At 27.4% G+C, this 22393-nt stretch overlaps 1 protein-coding gene across 1 annotated transcript in view; it reads left to right on the top strand.

The window, feature by feature from the left end:
- The window catches only part of LOC132919840 (uncharacterized), a 249795-nt gene that overhangs the window by 34593 nt on the left and 192809 nt on the right, over positions 1 to 22393 (top strand). Inside the window, exon 2 of the mRNA XM_060981725.1 lies at positions 19216 to 19290. The gene's annotated coding sequence lies outside the window, so the exon portion shown is untranslated. The remainder of the gene's footprint in view (positions 1 to 19215; positions 19291 to 22393) is intronic.

Genomic DNA, 22393 nt, shown 5'->3' with positions numbered 1-22393 from the left:
GATCCTCTTTATTCAATGGGTAACGATAACGCGCGCTGGCGAGTCATCGCAACAGTTCAATCGGCACAATCGAAGTCAACAATATTTTAAGTGCGCAAACGTCTGAACCCCTCGCTGTAGCACCAATTATTAATCCCCTTATAACTCGGAAAATGCTGAGCGAATCAGTTATATTTTTACAAATATTAATAACGATGATATTACATTGTATACGTCGTTACAGCAATTGGAGGTAGGTAGCATTTGATGTAGTCCTGTGGATCCTGGCTAAGCGATGATATATGTTTATATTATTAAGACCACAGCGTCGGCAATGATAATAAAACGATATATAATAGCTTTATTCAAATCACATTCAATTTAAGGCCGTGTTTCTTAATTGATTGTAAACGACCCTAATTAAAAATAAAAAAAAATTAAGGTTTCTTAATATTATTACAAAATTAGTTATATAATAATAATATATTATAATATAGCTTAATTAATTTACAGACACCACGAGTTGCGACCCATGGGTTGAGAAACACTGTTTTAGAGGATAACAATTTACTACACGTCATATTAAAGAATAATAACTCTATAAAGCCAATAATAGTATCGTCGACAGTTCTTGCGATCATTATACGTATTATAAAGAATATTCAAAGCGCGTGCTTATAATAATATAACATAGTATACCTATGTATATAATATGCTGTGATCGGTAATAAGAATATTATATTGTTATTATCATCTCGAACGTTCCTATAGTAATTTGAAGTGGCAAATGTAGACGGATTTTAGTGTGAAAAACCGTATTTCTAAAGTATGTGATATTATTACGTGACTACAGTATCTATATTCTATACCTGTATGGAATTCTGAAAAAAAAAATAGCTCGTGATATTTGATTTATGCGCAATATAGGGAGAAAAACATATATTATAATTTTATTTTATTTTACCGGCTGTATGTAATGTGCGAAATAATCCGGTATTGTGTGTGTAAGGTTCGGCGTATACTATATGGAATTGCGAAAGAACACCACTGCGTAGCAGACGGCCATGTAATAAAAATAAATAATGCGATGAATCGGTATTATAATAACGATTTTATAGTTGTTAGCACCTTCACCGATGAAGCTTGCAGTACTATAAATTATGATATGCTCGATGGCCAGCGGAGTAGGCTGTAGATGAGGTCAATGGTGATTTAAAATCACCTAAATAGGTTATACGAATATTGATTTTTAATTTATCAATAAATCCTTTTGCATAGTACACATGAAAATTGAATAATAAAATCATAATTTTATTGTCCTTGGTCAATGAATATAAAATTATGATTTTAGAATGATGTGTAAAAAAAATAATAATACGTTTGCTAAGTTAAATAATTGTTCCCATATAGATTTAAAAAAAGTAAAAGGGTGTAAATATCATTCTTGAATCTTGATAGATACAGGTTCATTTTTGCAAAGAAATAATAAATCATCAAAATAATTTCAATTGTCTATTCATTTCTATAGTCAGCTAAAACCATTAATAAACGTAAAACAACAATTACACGGTTAATACGAATATGTGAAAATTAAAACCTAAAATTAATGACATAGTAGTAGTTTATCTATTATGTTCATACTAAAGCTTTTCTATTGTAAAATAAAAACTTACCAGCTATTATGCCATAAAAACTAAAATATATATTAGGTATTACATAAGTCATAAATATAGCTGTTAATATATAATCTATCTATAACGTGTTAAAGCTAATTATTAATATTCTATAATGGCTTTACCAAATACCATTGTGAAATCTAGATTTACGGGTTTCTGAAGATGAGGTGTAAATCGACAAATTATACAAATTATATATACACATACCTGACTATAGTGACTACCTATACTATTTTATGAAAACTCTTCAAATGATACGAATGCAATATAAAATAAATGAAGATTTTCTTTATATTTTCGTGTACATATTTACCATGATGCGCAGTTCATCTCACGACACCGATTTTATTGATTTCGGCGTTTTATATTTTTTCCCCATTGCTCTTAATAAGATGTCATTATATAATACCGGAGAATGACTTGATTTATTCCAGAAATAGTTTACCACAGAACGTTCGGAAATCGCTCACTCAAACCACTGGATGCATATAACTTATTTGCACGTCAAGAGTTTTTCTCTTAAACTCAAGAAAATTATTTTTATTTACCAAACCTATTAGATTATTTTTAGTACTGACAATATTACTAAATTATTATGGTCACGAATCTATGAAAAATGTATTTATAAATGTATTTGGAAAAAAACTCGAATAAGTAAAAAAGAATAAAACATGCTTTATGTATGTTTAAGATTAAAATATTTAATATGATTTTTAAACATCAAAGTTTAAGTCAAATATACTGATTTAATTTAATATAAGTGTAAATACATGTAATATGATTTATATTAGTAATAGTGTACGGATAAATAAAGAGTGCTACTAGGTCACTGCAGGTTAAAATATAACATTGTCTTCTAATATTAGTGTGTCTCATCACACATGTATAGGTATAACTACCGTTTTAATATTATCACTAAATAGTAAACAGCTCGTTTCATTAATGTAACACTATAGTTTAACTATTTATATGGATATTGTTGTGTATAAAATGTTATTATGTAATAATAGGCTTCACACATTAACAATATTCAAAATATTATGATGTAATTTTCGAATTCCGCCCTCTAATATGTCATCTTAAATTATAATTATCTGAATATTCAATCACGCCATGTATAATTTCCTGGATAAAAATAATTTAAAGTAAAAATATATCCACAAGAATACGAAACGTTTTCAAATGTTACAATTAACAGAGCTAATTTAATATACATTCCAGCAGACCGTATTGCTTTATTTAATATATTAAATAAATTAACAACAATATGTATAAGTATTCAGCAAGTACATATAAACGCAGTTTTGAAATCAGCCGCCGTGAGAAACTACAAAATGTAATTTATCAGATTTTATTTCTTATGTTTCCATAAACGTATACTTTTCTCAAGATTTTATCAGAGTAATAATTGTTATTTTTTTTACTGTTTTTGAACCATATCATAACTTATGAAATAATATCGTTGTAAAACGTCTAGAAAGTTTTAAATCTTTCAAGTGTATGGCTTATAAATTTACTTTAGACATACTGAACATTTTAACGATCCAAGTGATGTGACAGCTCGATGAACGTCGCGTTGTGATAATAACTCAGGGAAGACCGTAAAATACTTTTTATGTTCTAATCAGTTTGGTCCTTTGTGTATTGAATGTTACCCGAGCGATTTCTTATGGTTAGTTTTGTTTTTGAAGTAGTTAACTTTATAATTACTGACGTGTTATCGCGGAGTTTCGCTAAAAAGACTGTATAGTGTGTTCAGACTTTTTAATAAATTATATTGTTCTTACGAAGATGTGTTTTATTTTTAATTTTACACGTAATTTTATTTACGGACATTTTAATTTATTTTACTGTTTATATCTAATTAGTAATTATTATCTAGAAACGTATTGAAAATAATATATAAAATATCTATTTATTTAGTCTTTACACATAATTTTTAGAAATTTTAAAATAACTGTAAGAGTTTTATGTTTTAATTTTGTGATGTTGTAATTTTTGATAAACTAAACATTTAATACAAGCTATAATATTGGCGATATTTTGTCATGGCTATTTTAAGAAGAAAAAAATAGAAGGCATATCGAGTTTGATAAATGCGTGTGCTATATATACTGTATACTGTATAATAAACATCAAACGCTGTATATTTGTAAATACCTAGTCTCGCTCAGAATCGTTTTTCAAATGCGATGATTTATCATTGCTTTCCAGTGTATAACAATAATACATCACTGGCTTGCGCCAAGGTGGGTGAAACGAGATGAGCTATAGCTATGTAGTGTGCAACACCCGGCATATCTGTGTATCCTGTTACCATGTCTATATTTTTTTCTTACAGGCCATACATTTTATGTTACGAAGTATTGTAACCGTACTCGAAGATATTTTATAAAAACTCACAAAGTAATACAGTTTATCCTGTAAGTACCTAACTTTTTGTATGGACATTTCCACTTGTCTTTTCCGTATAGATTTATCAAACAAAATAATTAAATGTTTTCTATTAATTAATAATGTCATCTAGTTGCGTTAAGGTCAATTGTTTCACATTACCGTATTCACATTTTTGTATCGATTGGCATTTATATTATGGTCTTATATATCTATATTCTCTCTCTATATATATTATATATATGGGGTATTAATTATTAATACAAAGCATTTTTATTCGTGTATATGCATATTTGAATAAACGTTTTACCGTTACATACGATTATTCTGTAACTTAAGACTAGAATCGCGTGTGAGGAAGTATAGACAATTGCACGCGAAAACTAAATAAATTTTTCTCCGTTTGCTCGTTTAGACTTGAAGTTATTGTAGCCATTCGTTTAGCGTTAAGGTATTCATACGAATTTCAACGTTTAAAAAAATAATATATTTTTAAGGGAAATGAAAAATAACTATGGCGGATGGTGTCAAACCCACAGATGACAATCAAATGTCAATGTTCGCTCATGATACTACCGGAGGGGTATAAATTATATTGCAAAGCACGCATACCAGTTAAATCGTTTTAAAGTATATTATATTAAAAGTCGATTATTGAATATTTGAATCAGCCGGGAAACGAACACAAATGTTAGTATTTTTCGTTTAAAAAAAAAAATAAATACCTATATGTTAACGACGGACAGTATTATAATATAATATATATAGTGATTTGCGACTTAGGTTGCCGATTATTTCAATACTGTGCATTTATATACCTACACAAAAATAATTTAGAAAGTACCCCTTTTCTATTTTTAAACATACAACTATATAAATTAACCAATTGATTTTCTATTATGTAGTACAAGAAGACGATATAAAATGGAATATACTGTATTGTATATTATTTAATAAATATTTGTTAAACAGTAAAATGTAAATACTATTCATCTAAATAATAATTAGGTTAGGTTAATCACTAATAAATAATAGACTAAAATTCTAGAATTTTAAAAATAAAAAATGTAATAAAATATATTTATTTTAGTTTTTAATAATAATTTGTTCCCTTGAAAAAATACAGACTATGTTTTAATATTAGATATTATGTATATTTTATTAAAATAAAGTATTTGCAATGTACCTATTTACTTAGCAGTTAGCGCTGAAAAAAAAAAGAAAAAGAAATATAGATAATAAATTGTACAAAATTATAATGGAGGTTAATAATTAATATATTTTAATTCCTTATATTTTATTGATAAGTTGATATTATGACTAACAAAATTATATGAAATAGAGATATTTTAGAAGACTTCGCTAAATTTCACTAAATTACGTGTTGATTTAATTGTTATTAGATGATTGTTTTTTCTCAACAAAACTTAATTCGCACGCAGTGCGAGTATATTATTCTGCAATATCGTATAACGAAAATAATATTAAGCACATGTGTAATATAATATATAATAATATGGAACCTTATGTTCAAAAACACAGTTGAAATTATACCGACGGGTTTGAACGTAATTCAAATGGTCACGTGGCTCAAAGGTATTATGACGTCTATGAGGCTGATGAATATTTTATAAGATTATGCGTAGGTACTATATTATATTAAATTTGTAAACACATAGCTGTACAAAGACACGTTTTTCGCTTACATGGCCGATATATGTAGGATATGCTGATATATAGCGCCGATATAGCGTAATTATATTTGGGTTTGCCACGCGAGATCGCAAATGATTTCCTTAAGTGATTTTAAAAGTGTTCAGAAGCCGAAAATGAATTTATTTTATTACCACAGTAAATAATGCAGTTATTGTCTCGTCTAAAAGCTCTCAATTTTCTTCCCTTATTTGTGAATACCTACTCCTCGTGTGCATTATGTCCGCCAGCACGAGCGTTTATTATTCTATAATTGTGTTTGCTCCAAATGTATTATATTGCGTATAGTGCCTGCTTGTTGGCGAAACTTATTCTTTCTCCTACGATGGAGAAAACTATTTTTTATTAAAACGTTCCATACCTTTAATATAATTTGAGCCTTTGTTTGTACTTTTTCGTCAGATGGTAAGGTTGGTCAGATCGGAAGAAATTCATAATTATTATAAATCAATATTAGTTATCATTTCCAAATAAAATATGTCAATAAAGATAATGTCTACAAGATTTTTGTTATTGTAAAATGCCTATAGTGTTGTACCCCTCGTCCACAAAGAGTTTATACATTATCTAAATTAAAAGTTTATATTTTATTGAACTATTCAACTATCTATGAACTCGAAATCCATTTTTTTATTAAGCAAAATGTATTGTTTATGTATGATAAGACTTTCTTTTTAATACTTATTAAATACATTTTCAGCCGTGTACATTTGGATACATATTTATTCATATTTTTAATACCAAGTAATACAATGATTGATATTTTGTTCTACTTCTTTCAAACTCAATTTGAATTTAATTATATTTTAAATGGATTTATAGTATTTATACCGAAGTTATAAGATAATAATATAATGTTATTTTGCTGAATATGATCATGTTTATCGATTATATTGTACACTAATAATTACTTAACTGCAAATAATGACAAACTGAATAATTTAAATCCAAATGTGCGTCAATTATAATTACAGCGAAATTTGTTCAATCATTCCGATAAGTAAATAATATCAACTATTATTAATTTAACAGATAGGTACCAAGAAATACAATAAATATTTAAGTCACCTGGGGTTATAATTCACTATAATATATTGGATGTAGCTGAAATAAAAATAGGAAAATAAGCTGCAGTAGATTACATTTTTTATTATATTATTATACCTATGTTATTTAATGTTTTAAATGTGAAACATTATTTTATTGAAATCGTTTTCTATTTATTTTTACACAGTACAATGTATAATTACTTTTTTCGAATTAAATTTTGCAATAACTGCAGGCTATTCGTCCTGAAATATCGGCATAAGCCTTTATGCTAGATAATCTTATCCCAAAAAAAAAACCCCGGAAGCTTGCAATCTAGCTGCTACAATACTCAGACATTTATCAGAAATGCCAAAGCACATAATGGGAAGTTCAAAAATTGATGTGATAAATTTGTACAAATCATTCAATAATGCTGATAATATATTTTAATTGTAGTAAATCTACGAAATTAATTTGTCAGCCATACAAGTCAATACTAATATTAGTAATATTATTATAAAATATTTACGAATTTACGATGTATAATAAAATATATTCTCTGTATAATATAATATGTAATTTATCACAATTATTTTATATTTAACTTTTCTATCTGCCAGTTTAATTAGTGGTTATATTTAATATAATTATCTTCAGCTGAACAAACAAATTAATAATTTAAATTTTAAGAATAATATCATTGATTCATAGCATCAGGAATTCAGGACTTATGATTAAACAGGTTTTGTAAATGTACATAATTATTAATTATGCACCTATAAAACGTAATTAATCATAAAACAAAAATGAACAACTTTTGGTTTTAAAAATAAGTATTCATATTTTAATACCGCTCACTTGTTATACTCATAATTATTGGTAATCGCAGAACTATGCTATATATAGAATATATGAGATATTTTTATTATTTTGATCAATAACTTTATAATATAATATTATGCATATTGTAGTTTGCTCATTTATAATGATATTATAATAGTTGTGAATATGATAAGTCTATTTGTAACTTATAAATAAAAAATACTCCCAGATTTCGATTATTATATAAATTAATACAAAATGAAAATTCGCCGAAAATAATTTTCATTAAAATCAAGTCAGTTTGATATTTTAAATAAAAGATTTTAGAAATTATCTACTTTCATTACCTATAATTATAAAATAGTCGATAAAATAATATCATTAATTGGAAGTTAGGTTAATTATTATCTAATAAATTATTGTGATTGTGTACCAAGAAATTGCAAAATATATAAATAAGGCTTTTATAAATGTATATAACTATAATAATATTATTATCATGTTTATACCCAAAATTGTTTAGTTAGATATATAATATAGATACTATACATCGGTGGATTTAATGTTTAATCACATTTAACAGATTTATTTTTGAGTTATTATTAACAGGATTAAAATGCGATTAAAACGAAAAATAACGAAGCTATTATTATTTTCCAACAATGATATAGTTGTGAGTTGTGCTACATAACTCAGACCACATAATTATTGAAGTATTTTGTTTATTTTTCTTCGTGAAATATACATTCGGTAGAAAACTAATTCTGTGTATCGTTTTTGTGCATGAACTGATTGCGTATGATATAAAACACGTTCAAACAGTATTATATTATACATCAATATTTGATAACTTCCGTTACTTTGATACACAAAAAACAAACGAAATACTATTATAAACAAATGATATCTGTATACTTGCTTTCGTTTGATATCGGGTTCAATAGCTATTATAGGATATATTAGAATATATACAAGTTAAAAATATCGTTTTAATAATATCGCAGTATTATACACTGTTTGTTTGTCAGCTAATTAAACGAATGTATTGATAGGAATGTTATAAATTGTAATTAAAAATATATTTTATTTACGTAAATAACGTAATACACATTCTAATGTTTGAGGATAAGTTCCATACAATATTGTTAGTTATGCACGAACGATTGGCATTGTCGAGAACCTAAATTTCCAAAATGGGGTGACCGTGTGAATATAACTGACTTAAAGTTTAGTACGAATACAGAATACAGAATTCGAATTTAGTGGTTGTTGTATTGTGTATTCGAATAATAAAACCATAACCACGCAATCGTATAGCAGCTGAAAGATATTTAAAACGGTTACTTTTTTTTTTTAAAATATTTTATTTGAAAATAAAATAAATAAAATACATAATGGATACCCTTTATTATACATTGTGGTGTTACACTCGCTTGTAAACGAGGAAAAAAATCAAGTTAGAACGAGTAAAATAATTCAAGAATCCTGAAAGTGCAACATACAAAACCGATCAAACGAAATGCATGAAATGGGGTCGGGGACAATAATAATAATGAATAAATAATAATTGTAGTTAGATTGTACAAAATAATCATAAATAATATTCTCTCGGGGCACGAGAGTAGAATAAGAAAAAAAAATGAAACTAGAGAAACCGATCACAAAGACGAGCAACACGGAAAATACTTTATTGTTACTCAAAAAAAAGTTTGATACCCCGTCGAACACAACGATTTTACTATATATCACCATATTCAATTATTATATTGTAATGGCGAGAACAATGATTACAATATCCTTATTACACTGCAGTTGCGACCGAGATCATTAGAGAACAATAATAATATTACAATAATATTTTATTCGGTTCCAATATCGAGTATTTCGATAAGTATATACTATATAGTAATAATTTATAACCAAAGTAAAAAAAACAAATCTTTTTATCCTTTACTTTTTATGTCTGCGGACGTTAGTTATGAATTTTTTATAGATGTTCAAGATTATAAATCCGCGATTGAACTTCATTATTATATTTTATTTTCCCGATCTTTCACCAGTCCAATTTGTTGCCGATGTTCGTCTCTGCGACGATTTCGTCTCAACGATTACCGCGGTAAAAGATAATAATATATTATGCATACAATTATTGATCTGAGAAAACTGTGCAATAGTTATCGGACACATCGGGTCTTCCGGATGGAAGTAATTTATAATATAATTGATACTTAACCATTGGTTATTATTATATCGTTATTAATTATTTCTTCTATAAGTTCAGTAAAACTATAATTTTATTTCAGTCAATAAAATGATTTGTATGAGGATTATAATAATGGTTTAATAATATAATATTATATTATATAGCCCCTGCAGAAGTTCTAATATGCAACCAAATATGTTTGACGATCAAAAACCAAAATAACATTTGTAAATTAATCATAGTGATTACGATAACGGTGCACAACTTATAATATGATACTTAAAAAGCAGCATTTTTTTCCGTAGTGTAATTAAAATAACGTTTGGTAAATTATATTATTTTATACCTAGTAGTTGTATAATAATAAATTATAATTTTCTAGAATTCATTGCTATATATAAACAGAATAATGCTTCTTATATTTTATTGAACTTTAAATAATGGGGTCGTTAAATTGTTTAAAAAACAATACTTAATACTAAATAATTTTGGAATTTAAATTCGTAGGCATCATATGTTAATACTGCGTGGTAATGAATCTATTTTAAATGTATACATTCGTACAAAGACAAATTTTCTAGTAAATATTCAGTACTTGTAAATTAAACATTTTTAGAAGAAATTTTAACAAAATTAAAAATTATAAATTTAAGATATAGAAACTTATTTAATTATTTTTAAAAAATCTTCCAAGATAAAATAAAAAAAAATTAGATTTCATTTAAAATCTTTGTATTGATATATAGTAGTTAAGTTGCACATCGAATTATGTACATATAAAAATAATTTTTTTTTAACATTAAATTACAAAAGTTTACATTTGCAATATGTACAACGTTTAAATACATAATAAGTGATAAGATTATGTGATTAAAAAAAATATAATAATATTATGTACATGCAGAAATTAAATTGTTTTAAATACGTCACTAACCAATCAGATCCTTCGATTATCATTACCATTCGAAGATTATTTGAGATAACATTATACAGATTTCTCATACGAGTATATTATAGTCACTAGTTTTTGTTAATTAACCAGATTCTGGTCTTTTTAGGTCCAGCCCACGCAGGCGTAGCTCTCCTATATACATACCGCAGTTACGGTATGTATATTATGTCCTAATGACTGCGAATAAATTGAACACAACTGAATCGTGAATATAATAATACCTAATAAAACAATGAAAATAATACGATTTGATCTAATTTGAGTAAATATTAATATATTATTATACCAATGAATTATTATTATAATAATTTTGTATATAATAAACTGAGTCACTGAGTGTCCCGTGAGGATTTACCCATTGCGATATCTCCTGAAATAATGGAGATATCATAATTTTGATTTTTAAATAAAATTCACAGGGAAAAAAACTACAAATATTTTATGTTTTAATTTATTTTAATGTTTTGGTAAAAATGTTAAAAAATATATTTTTTTATTTAATTATTTTCAAAAAAATTGAATAAAGCCATTTTGTAGAGTTCATTTTTCTGAAAATTTTGACGTTTCAAAATTTTAATTTCATTAATCTCCTGATTTTTAATATTTTTTCTAGTTTTGAGAAAAACTAAATTATACGCTGAAAGCGTTCACCGGCCGTACGAACACGCAGGCCATATATTTGATACATTTATACCACTATTCACAGTATTTTTCGAAACTATAAAAACGTATACATAATATAATATAGTAGCCATTTAAATTTCGTTCGTGTGAGATACAACTAACCAACTCGTTTTATGGGATTATAAGTAATAATTTGTTTGTGTTGTTAAGTTGAGCCATTTAATTTATTTTCTTGCAAATAAAATAATTATTATCTTGCGCCATTTGTCAAGTAAATTACATCCTACAATTTCGCTTAGATCTGTGCGTAATAATAGTAGTAGCAGTGTATTTAATTTTTGTATTTTCTTAACTTCTAAAGCAATAACTAAGTCTTCTTAATTAAATAAAATTTCTGAGTTATAAAATTTAACGGACTCGAAATAAGGGATTTGCACTGATCATATTTTAATTCTTGATATTGCATGTGCAATTAGAAATGTGACAATTAATTGTTGTCCGTTTAATAATTGTAACTTTATGTTTAGAAATAATGAAAAAATAAAAAAACGACAAATTTTAACCAGAATTTATTCTCTGCTAATACCTACAATCCATAATTTTATCATACTATTTTAGTGTAATTGGTTTTGTTTGTACTAAACCATTACTTTTAAATAAATAATTTACATTTTCTAATTATTTTCATATCAAAAATGTTGGATACGGGATCATATAGTTTATTGATCGTGATTTGTTTTGTTTTTTTAACATAAATTATTTACACTACAGTTAATCTCTACTTCAATAGTAATAAAAAAAAAACATCCAGTAACATAATCGTTATTGTGTATATAATATATATACATATTATTAATTAAACCATGTACTCAATAATGACATTTCAATTTATTACTTCACATCAGAACATGAAATAAGTTATTTTATCGTCGTTTAAAGCAACAAATTTTAAAAGGGCAATAAATTAAATTTTAAATTAAAAATGTATTGTTTCATAAAATAATACAAGGTCGTCTAATCTAATTTATCACAGTCGACAAAAGCAAAATTTGATCATCAGACAGACACAGATAACTTTTCACGTGTTTAATAAATAATATTATAATGATTGTAATAACAGGTGAAAACAATAATAATGTCGTACTGCATCCCGAAGTGATCCTTATATCGTTCCCGGAGTAAGAGAACACCCGCGAGTGTGTCCGAAGGAAAAATAAATCATATTTTATTATCAAAACGCAAATTTGTATACATAAATGTTTCCATCAATGAAATCCTCCTTTGTACTAATGTTATTTATACCTTATGCGTCACTGGCGTTGCACTTTAATATATATATATATTAGTTCTATTTAAAACAAACCGTAATTTAATTAGGAAACGATCTGAAGACTGCGTTAGTATGTCTATTTTATACGATGATAGTCTATGACATGATAATAATAAAAACAATTACAGTAATGCACTCGGATGAATGGTAGAGAGGTCATATATTTATTTATATAAATATATAAACGAGCTTATTATATATATTCGCATTATATATCTTGGTCACGAGTAAATAACTTACTGTAGGAGGGTTGCAAGAGGGTGCGAGTAAACGGAAACGGTCGAATGATACGACACATTTCAAAAACAGTTTCCTCTCCCGCGGGACCTATACTATTAAATATATTGAATATTATTATACCTTTAGACACTTGTGGGGTGTATATACAGTTTAAATAAAACATGTGTGCCTGTATACATATATATATATATATATATATTATTTGTGTTAAGTATTATAGTTGTCTATATATAATATTATAATAATGCACACACGGGATCGAAAAGCGTCTATCGTATATTGTTTTACCAACGTCTTATGCGAATCGACCCTATTTCCATTTACCATGTTGTCCATTTTCCCCGGATGAGCTCTTCACCTGTTGCCTTAACCACTGCCGCCACTCAAGAGATTTGCGTAACACGGTTTCAATTCAACACGTACTATCGTATGGTTATGTATAATATACACACTTTGTGTAACATAATATATAGTATATACTATAGATATAATTCACATAATTCTAATATTAAGCGCAATAACAAAGATTAAAACATATTGTTTTCAAAGATAGGTGCACAATATTAGCGGAACTTTGTTTAATATTAGAATAATAATCAATATTATTGATAACATTACGCCATTATTGCTAGGACTATCACGTTTTGCCATCACTGATCATTCTGCAGTCACTGCCCCGCTTGGCCCATATCGCTTCTCCTCTGCAGCATGTTTAAGAATGCCGTGGCCTATTGAACCTTTCACTCTAACTCTCAAAGTCTCTCCAACACTCGCTTTCAAAGCCTCTTGTAATAAGCCCCAGACGCGATCACGGAATCCTGCCATAAAGATACAGATATAATAAAGATTTATACTTTATATCGGTCTATTATACATCCTTCGTCTTGCTACATATTATACGACATACGTGCTGTAAGCATGTATATAATTCGTGTGCCGAATTATTTTTGTTTCATGCTCAGTGTATTATTATCGAAAAAGTAACGATATAGATAAATATGTAACTTATATAAAAACGTTTTATAGTTACTACCACGTGACAACTATTATATTATGAATATGTATTACCTATGTAATATTCAAAAACAATGATACGTCTGGCAAAAATTGATTTTTGGAAATTTGGTTAAGAAAAATCCTTTAAAAGGCCACTTTTCTAAGCAAAATTAGTTTGGGTAAATTTAGGTCGCTGCCGTCACATCGTCCAGTCATCTTAGTATTTTCAAAACTAGCAAAGAAATCTGCCCAATTGTGCCCTATTGACTGCTATACGCTAAATATAAATATATAAAATCATTCCGAGTCATAATACACCCTTTACCCTATACATAAACTTACTCACTTACTGTAATAGTTGTTGTGTGCAGCGTAAGTTGTATTTTGTAACATTTGATATTTATAATATTGTAAATTAACAAAAAAATCGAAGTATGTATTATAGATATGTGTTTAACTCTGCAAATAATTATTATCAATGAAAAACGTATAAGATAATATATTCAATAGAGCATAATACTTACAAGTAGGTACATAATTGTATTTCTTGCTTTCAAAAAGCCACTGCTAATAAGATGGACTTGCGTTGCGTTCGTATTTTTTTGTCGCATTTCATATAGGTGTAATATACTATAATATATTTTTTTACGAACATTGACTGCAGTGGCATCACGTAGAACATCTAAAAACGCTTACGGGGGGAAATACTTGGTGATTTTTCAACTAACGGGATGTATATTATTGTATATATATATATTATCTATTAATAATACTAACGTATTATACGATTATGTGTATCCGTCATTGTTACGATAGATATATTATATTATATTATACTATTATTCTTTATAAAAATTGATTTATTCAACATTTTCAAATGTAGTAATGTTTTTATTTTTTTTTTTGTCCTAGTTAGATAAAAATTAGTTACTATGTATAACCTACCTAAATATTTAATAATTAATTGTTGTTACTTAATAACCCTGATTAATTATTAACTTTCTACTTTCTATTTATTCACTTAATTATAATTAATTTAAAATAATTTATGTTAAACGGAACAACTTCCGTAATAAAGATTATTATTATTAGTAGTAGTAGTAGTAACAGTAGTGTGTATACATCGTATAAGTGAGGTGAATATCGAAATTGAACCTGTAAATCTACGGAAAGGTTGAATCGATTGAAATCTCACTACGCAATCTATGATATACGAGTATAATAATAATTGCCTGCCATCTTTACAAAATATATTATTTTTTTTTCTCATAAAAATAAAATAAATGGGAAATGGATACCCAACGTTTAAGTTAAAACCACGTATATAACGTTATACGATAAATTATAAACTACAATACCTATGTGTTCATTTTATATACACGTTTATGAGAAATGAAATATCATAATATATCGAACCTCGGTAAGAGTGGTCCACTAAATCTGTTTGCTTGCGTGGGTTTAAGTATATATTACTAAATATACCTTATATTTATACGTCAATAGTAGTTAGTAGTTATGCCCAGCGGCACCGCGCTTGAGTATCAGCACTTTGTGTTTTCGGCGAGGGTCGTGTGGAACCGTTGAAACAATCGACGTGTCTTCTAGTGCTTGTTAGGTCGTGCAGAGCGGCGGGAAACGGGTGCTCACGCGAAGTTTGCTTCCGGAGATTGCACCGCGTTTCGGTGAAAAACGTTATTAAACCTCCAGGCGCGTGCACTGTTTTCGATGCTCAGTAAATATAATAACACTATACATATCATTATGCGCACACAGGAATAATGTATGTGCTCTGGGTTAAAATTAAATAACGTAGTGCATATAGTCGTTTCTACAACGTTGTATTTATTTATTTATTCGTTTATGATAAAACGGGTAAAAGAAAAAAACATTTTGGTGCAATAACATGCCAGTCGATAAACAATAATTTATAATTATTGTATTATATAATATTAATATTAAACTTATGAATAACAATAATAACAGAACCAAAACAAATTTAATTTACCATAATAATATAGAAATCGAATAACAACTATATTTACTAAATTCAAAGCTAAATAATACGGGCAAATATTATATTGCTTGAAAATATTTCGTGACATAGCAGGTTGATGTACTGCAGTACGATAATGTAACTATCATGACTTGAGTTGTCGACCATCGTCCTGTAATATTATTTTATTAGTTAAGTATAATAATTAAAAGTATACCTATTAGTATAATGGTGTATAAGCAAGTGTATATGGAGCAATATTCACAGCTATTGTATTAATATAACAGGTTTTTACACAATTTACCTAAACAGAGATAGATATTTAATAAAATATAATATAGAAATTTACGAGACGATTTTTTAATTTTTTATTTAATATAAATTCTCAGCAGTATAACGGTTATTATTTTATTAATATTATATAAAATATATAAATAAGGTATAAGAAATTTATTATTAGTTGATAAATTATTATGATTTTTTATTTCCTGGTAGACATTTTAATGAATTCCAGTTGTTTGATTGTGACGAGACGAACACTTATTGCCAATGATAATGCGTGCGTATCATAATATATAAAACACGCTGCAATGATAAGACATAATATATAATATATATATAAAATCTATATAATATATCAAGTATTCAAATAAATTGATTTTAGCCATGACAATGGTATAAATGCATTATTTATATCGACTAATCAACAATAATAATTATAATATGGTGTATCATAATATATTCATATATAATTTTAAATAATATGCATAAAACACAATTTTTTCAATGACGTTTTAAATAAATCAATATTGTACAGACATACAGAACACAAACCAGCAAATTATGCATTATTAAATCATTATGTAGATCAACATTTCAAAACGTTTTCTGCACAAAATATCGGGAACACCTTATATGTAGCAAAAAAAAAAAAAAATCGTCGTTAGTGTAGCATAGGCAGAGCCATTCCTGTAGAATATATTATACTTCTGCAGGTCGTATTTATGCGGGCAAACAAACCACGTAGTCGTATACCTGCAACTTTTTTTTTACTTCTGTGATACACAATGTTAATTTAGTTTTTATCTCGTTTTCCATTTCACAATCGCATAATATGGCCATTCCTCGTGTGTCTAATATTATAATATTATATAGGTACATAGACTCGCGCTTTATCGATTTTAACTCGCACCCATTTCCTAATAGCTTTTCGATTTATTTTAACGCGAGTGAGATTCAAACGAGCACTATATTTATATATTATATGCTGCAGTGACACTGTAGTTTTTTTTTCCGATCTGTATTCCTGTAATTATAATAGTATATATATGAAAAAAAAAGCTAGTGAATGCTTTGTCCTATAGATATTTATCCTTGTTCAATACGACAAATAAAATGTATTATATATATACTTATTTTTTTTAATAAACGATAATCTGGATCTCGAGCGAAACCCATTCCGAAAGCTCATTTATCCCGACGATATTTCATTGTCTTTGAAGTTTTTTATTTTTTTTTTATTTTAACAACCTATCTCTATGTTCGTCGCGAATAACACGGCGCGTTTAATAGTTTGAGAGAATCAAATTTCCTGATTATGCGTGTATATATTAATGATGCAGTACGGCCAGCGGAAGTGAAATCGATTACCAGCTTAATTTATAATCTCAACTTGTACCGATAACACAGCAGATTATTATCAGATCTAAGACCGTATCGTTGACATCTCTAGGGAATGATCTATTTTCCTCGTCGTTGCACACCAATCCTCTCGAATGTTCTCAGTGAATGTATAATCGTTTACAAAATTAATAACCACGATAAAATAATATCACAAAGAAAACAACTATAATACGTTGTTGTCATTCGTCAGTCACTGAAAACTATTATACTGAGTATAATAGTATAATACTAGTATATTGAATACTATATTATCGAGCCATCTCATAGTGTGCTTAATGCTTATATATACATATAATATGAAGTGTAAGACTTGCATGTCTTGTAATCTTCTTTTTTTAAAAATACATATATATTTTTAATTATCGGTAAAGGTTTCAATAGCGATGGTTATTAGCTTATTTTTAGACTAGATGTCCAGTTTATATATAAAACAAATTTATTATGTTATAGAAAAATTAACATGTTAATTCAGTGTTTGTTTCGTTAAGTACGTGTTAGTGAGGTTGGGTTAGTAAAAGTTTTTCGTGCTGGTGCTTCGGTGTGTTTTAGGTATTTGATTACAATGTGATTGATTGTAAAGTTTTCCTTGTATGTGTCACATGTACGGCCCGTGTCTTTGTCGATGAAGTGGGTTAGATTTATGTGTCCTATTTTGGCTTGGGAGTTCATTACTTTATCTCATCTTTTTAATGTTAAGGGAAAGTTCCATTTTGTAATGGAATGCTTTATATTTCTTAATTAGTTTGTGAATAGTACTTTATTCCATTTTCTTTTTTCCGTGTTTTCTTTGTTCCTTGAATATTTTGGATTTTTAATTGATTTTAAAGCGTTTAAAAATTCACTTATTCTTATGAAAAAGTCAGAATAAAAAAAATTAAACGACTTTTAGAGTTTTTTAAATGGCATAAATGCCTATGGTTACCATTTAACCGACTTTATAGTAATTTTAGACGTATCAGTGTTTATTAATTATGTGTTTATGTATATTTATACTATTAGGTAGATACGATTTTAAAAATATTCCCGAAAAGGGATGTCGGATAACTTACTATGTTATTTGTTTAGTGTTAAGTGATCAGTAAGTTGGATATCAAAGCTAAGAAGAAGAAGTACGTTGTACGTTGTATTTTGTTTAATGTTTGTATTCGATGTTTAGAAACCAATATTTTAACTAATACTTTTAAAGTTTTAGAAACTTGTACGGCTGCTATTGAATAATTTAGTGGTTAAGTTGTGCAGTATATATTCCAATAGATTATTAGTTTTGTAATATATATATTTAAGCATTTTTTTCATCTTCATTTGAATATCCTACATTACACAAAATAATTTTAACAGGACTCATCATGAAAGCTCTTGTCGTTAAATATATACATTGGTTATGTAAGGAATTTTTAGTTTTTAGTATATTTTATTTGTTGATTTTAAATTATGGCTATCCAGACAGACGCGCGATAAACGAAATGATAAATTATTTGTATAGTATGATGAAGCTTTAGTTACCAATCCCTAATTATTGTTTACTAGTATTTTTGTCATTTAAATTGTTGATAAATATTTGGATGATTTGAATTGTTATAGGTGGAGTTTCCAACTTATAGTTTATCATTAAACTGTAGGCCCAAGATGTGGACATTATTTGAAAAAGCCAACATTGTGAGTTCATGAAATTAATTACTAGCTGGTATGACCTTTATTATTTTTATTAAAACTGTTGCATTGCATTTTGAAAGCATTTTGAAAAATATATTTAATCTGTTTCTCATGAATTTTTCGAAAAATCATCGAGTAACGGTTAAAAAAACGGATAGCAGTATTAATTTGTGAACTATTACAGTAAATATTATAGTCATTTGCAAAAATAATTTATTTAATATGCTTGGGTAGATTTATTCAAATATTATTTTATAATAATTTGTATATTGCAGTAGAATAATACGTAGTGGTCATCGAATGGATCGAGTGATTTTTTAATAAGTATGGTACGTGCAGTGCGATGGGTGTTACAGTTTTTTTTTTTGTATTAGTATACATCATATACACGAGTGTATACGAGTAACGAGTAGATTATATAACCTATATATTATAATGCCAACTAATTATAACAACGTGTACACAAAGGACTATAATACGTAAATAACATATGTTATGATATTATTCGAGTGAAATCGCTCTGCCGTCCAATTTATTCGAATCGAGTACTATATGGCAGCATAATGGCTTCCGATCTACACGTATTCGCGTGCGTAAAGTCGCCCGCTCCTGCCCTAATACTATTATAATGCCTTGTGATCGGATAGGATTTTGCGTGAAATTCGGTCTCACATTGTTGCGCGTAGCAATAATTATAATATATATCTGTGATACAACAATGGTAGGCATTTCGTGATTGATAGATAAACGAACGTGCTTGGGTTCACAATGCATGCGCGTTTGACGGATCGATATTGTACATTAATTTATCTGAGGGCTCGCTGAAACCGTAAAACCGCACTGGGACATTCGTTAATGTGGTGGAAATGACAATAATATTGTGTCTTTTACATCAAAAGTCATCGTTACAACGTCATTTCACTAATTTCAAAACTTTTAACCCTGAAATATCGTCAAAGTTGGCTTTTAAATGAGTAAATATTTGAAAAAGTGTTATTATTAACGCACGTATCTTTTTGCGGTTAATAAATAGTAAAATTAATTATAGTATTACACTAAAAAATATCGGAAACGGAACTTAAAATTGTCATCAAGAAATAACAAAGTTTTATTAAAAATAGCATTATTTTATTATTTTACAAAACAATGTGCTTTGATTAAAATTGATAATAACCATTTTTTTACATATCTTATATTTTCATCTTAAAATTAAATTATTATCACATAAAAAAAATCACACACACACACACACACATCTTTCTTTTCATCGTTTAACTGACAAATAAAGTTTTTTATTCCAAACTGAAAGAATCTTTGTTTTAGAATCAATACATTTTTATACCTGGAAAAACTTCATATCTGTGCGTATTGAAAATAAATGTAATCATTTAATGTCAACTTTTATATGTCAACCATAGAAATAACTTTCTTTCTCCAGTCTGTATAACATTTATTTTTTTTATTAATCTATTTTCTAATTACTGATTTTCCGTATAAAAAAAAAAGTTCTCAACGTAATCTGAAACGTACATTTTTTTTTTTATAAATTTGGTGATGATAGTTAGAGTAGAAAAGTTTATTCTATACTGTAACACGAATGTCATAATTTCAATTTTATTTTTATTTAATAAAATAATAAATAATTATAGGTGTCGTTGAAGTTAAAACTTCGAGGACGGTGAATAATTACATTTTTTTTTTCATTTTTCTTAATTATTTTATTAAAATGGAAAAACAGTTTTATAAATGTGAAATACCAACAGAAGTACAATTCAAATGAAAATATGCCAAAAATAGCAAACAATTATGCTAAACATGTTTATATTTTATTTTGTACTTGTACAAAACGAATTTAAAATCCATTAAGCAACAAATCTAAACAATAAAAAAAAAGTTGCGAATGAAACATTCATTCCCTAGTTACCAGGTTATCAACTATCAAGGTCTATATAATTATCTATATTTACACTATTATAACGCCGGTACCGAAAATGTAATCACTACATTCTTCGAACCTTTTTATATGATATTAGCCGATTTTTTTTTTCATCAGACCGGTATTATATTATATACTTTGGATTACAAATATTTATAACCCAATATACTCAGTGTCAGCAAAAAATGAAAATGACTGAGGCAACCGGAAACTGATATAATAAATCATTAGAACGAAGATGGTTTGAATGGGGAGAAAATTCGATTATGTACATACTACATATACGTATAATACAGGTTTAGCTTAAATACATACATTCCGTAGCATATTATATAGATTATAGATACGTATAAAATGTAAAAAATTAACCAGAATATCTCAATCATCTCTCTCCATTACAGCCGTAAACTTTAGTAACAAATAAATAATAATTTAATTATATGTACATAATAAAAATAAGCTAGTACTGCGTGATACATAATATGTACCTGCCAATACTGTTTATAGATATTTGTTTAAAATATCAGCTTTGTATAAATTAAATAACGTTTTTGAAATGAATATTATGTATAGCAACAAAAAAAAAAATATTTAATATATCGTAATATTCACTCCCGACGGTCTTTGCAGACGCAATAACGACAATAGCATAATAATCAGGTGTGCACGATATTAAATGTAATATTAATCTGATCTGTACAGTTTAGCAGTTATCATCAACTACCCTTGACGCGGTCCGGGGCTTATTGGAGATTTATGATGGCCTCGTGAATCCGTAGTATCATAATAACACATTATTATATAGACAGATTTTTCCGTATATAGGTAATGTTTAATATAAAATACAATACCTATATTATTGTGCGTACCTATATATATTGTTTATTATATATAGTTGATAATATTAAGTTTGTCGCACTCGTGATGGGGTACCAGTATAATATTATATTCTATGTTGTACACGTACAATAACCACTGTGCTTGAACAATCATCATATATTTTTCGTATACAATCTATAGGTAGGTAAAATATGCATTATGTCTCTATATGTGTACCTATCTATGTAGGTATCGTGTGCGTATAAATTCAGTCGGTACTACAAATCACATTTGCACACCACTCGGCGTTATGGCATAAATACATATATATATATATATATATATATATTG

This window comes from Rhopalosiphum padi, chromosome 2 (genome assembly GCF_020882245.1).
Source record: "Rhopalosiphum padi isolate XX-2018 chromosome 2, ASM2088224v1, whole genome shotgun sequence".
Classification (NCBI taxonomy): domain Eukaryota; kingdom Metazoa; phylum Arthropoda; class Insecta; order Hemiptera; family Aphididae; genus Rhopalosiphum; species Rhopalosiphum padi.
The sequence above is the reverse complement of the archived record's forward strand: the minus strand, read 5'-3'. Positions and strand labels throughout refer to the sequence as shown.